We start from the raw sequence: 2,052 nt of genomic DNA on the forward strand, positions 1-2,052 counted from the left end.
CTATCTATCTATCTATCTATCTATCTATCTATCTATCTATCTATCTATCTATCTATCTAATATATTACTCATCATTACCCAATCTTTTCAGATACTAGCTGGATCATTCCCATTTCCTTCACCCCCTCCCTCCACCCACTAAACAGTGCAACCTAGTGGTTTCACCCTTACCCATCCTCCTCTTATGTTCCCATATATGTTTTACTAGTTATCCTCCTATTTTTATAATAATGGTCTTATGCAATGTTTGTCCTTATGAGACTGAGTTCAATCAGCATAATGCTTTCCAGTCTCTCCCAACTTATGTAGTATTTTTCAAAATCGTTGCTTCTGAGTACTTCATAGTATTCCATTGTGTGACAAAAATTTCTCAATCCATTCAGTTGCAGTTTATAGTTGAACATTTGGGCTGTTTCTACGTTTTGCAATAACACCACTTTGAACATTGATTTATGGATCTTTGTTTGCATCTCAGTTCTAATTTCCTTGGAGTATATTCCTATATATATAATAACTGGGTCATACAGAGTTTCTATGTTTGACTTTTTGAAGTAATACTAAACTGTCTTCCAGAGTGGCTGTACCATTTTACAATCTCACCAACAGTGCATGAGAGTTCCCACTTCTCCACATTCTCTCCAATATTTATTGCGTTCTGTCCTGCTTGCCACTGCTACTGGGGTAAGATGGTATCTCATTGTAGTTTTTATTTGCTTCTGTCTTAGTACCAGTGATTTAGAGTGTTTCTTCATGTGTCTGTTGACGGCCATCGAAATATCTTCCTGTGTGAAATGGTTTTTTTTGTTTTTTTTGTTGTTTCTTTAAGGGGAAAGCATGAATGCAGTTTTCCACTACCACAAATTATGCAGTTGTGTTTCTCAAATTTGGGAAAATCACAGAGATCAGCACATCTGAACTGCAAGGGATAGGCCTTGTTCTGGGAGAACCACCTTCATGATTATGATATCTTTCCTGCCAGATAAGGATCTCTTTTGCCCATTTTGTAATTGGGTTATTAGACTTTTTCTTATGGTAGCTCAGGAGTATTCTTGTAGGCTTCTGTTTTGAGAACCTTGTCTGTGATGGTATTGCCAAATGTTTCTTTCCCAGTCAGTAAGTTTTCTTTTCACCCTGTTGAAAAAAGTTTTTGATGAACATAGAAATTTAATCTTTAGAAGGTTCCACTTGTCAATTTTATCCTGCAATTTTATTGTGCATTTCCCGCTGTTTTTGGCAGTATCTTTAAACCATAGACTAGGCTTTCCTAGCTCGATTCCATTTTGTCTCTGATGAACTTTAGGTTTGGGGCTTTACTACCAGATCTCTGTTTCACCTTGAGTTGATTTTTTTTTTATTATGGTGTGGGATGTGGATCCTGTTTTAGCTTTCTGCATGTAGCACTCCAGTTTTGCCAGCACCTTTTGTTGAAAAGCTTGTCATTTCCCCATTTCACAGTTTTTATTTACTTGTGGAATATCAGTTGACCATAGACATCTGGGTTCATTTCTGGATTCTCAGTTCTGTTCTATTGATCTATGTGCCTATCATAATACCAGTACCATGTTATTTTGGTTACTATCACTGTGTAATAGGCTTTGAGGTCAGGGAGTCCTATGCCTCTCACTTCGTTTTTGTTTTTCAGAAAGGCTTTGCTTATACTCGATCTCTTGCCTCTCTAAATTAATTTGACAATTTTCCTTTCAATCTTCTTGAAAAATTAATTTGATATCTGGATAGGGATTACATTGTACATGTAGATTGCTTTTGATCGGATTGTCATTTTTACAGTACTGAATCTTCCTATCCATTAACAGGGCACATTTCCCCACTTATTGAGGTCTAGTATTGTGTCTCACAAAAATGTTCTGTAGTTTTCTTTATAGAGGTCTCTTGTGTCTCTACTTATGTTCACTCCCAAGTATCTTAATTTGTAGTTGGCTATTATAAATGGTATTGCTTTCTTGATTTCCTTCTCTGAGTTCTCTTTGTTACTGTAGAGGAATCCCACTGAATTTTGGATATTGATCTTGTATCCTGCCACTCTCCGTAATT

The sequence above is a fragment of the Elephantulus edwardii genome, unplaced genomic scaffold, assembly GCF_000299155.1.
Source record: "Elephantulus edwardii isolate Elephantulus edwardi_28Jun2011 unplaced genomic scaffold, EleEdw1.0 scaffold00019, whole genome shotgun sequence".
NCBI classification, from domain to species: Eukaryota; Metazoa; Chordata; class Mammalia; order Macroscelidea; family Macroscelididae; genus Elephantulus; species Elephantulus edwardii.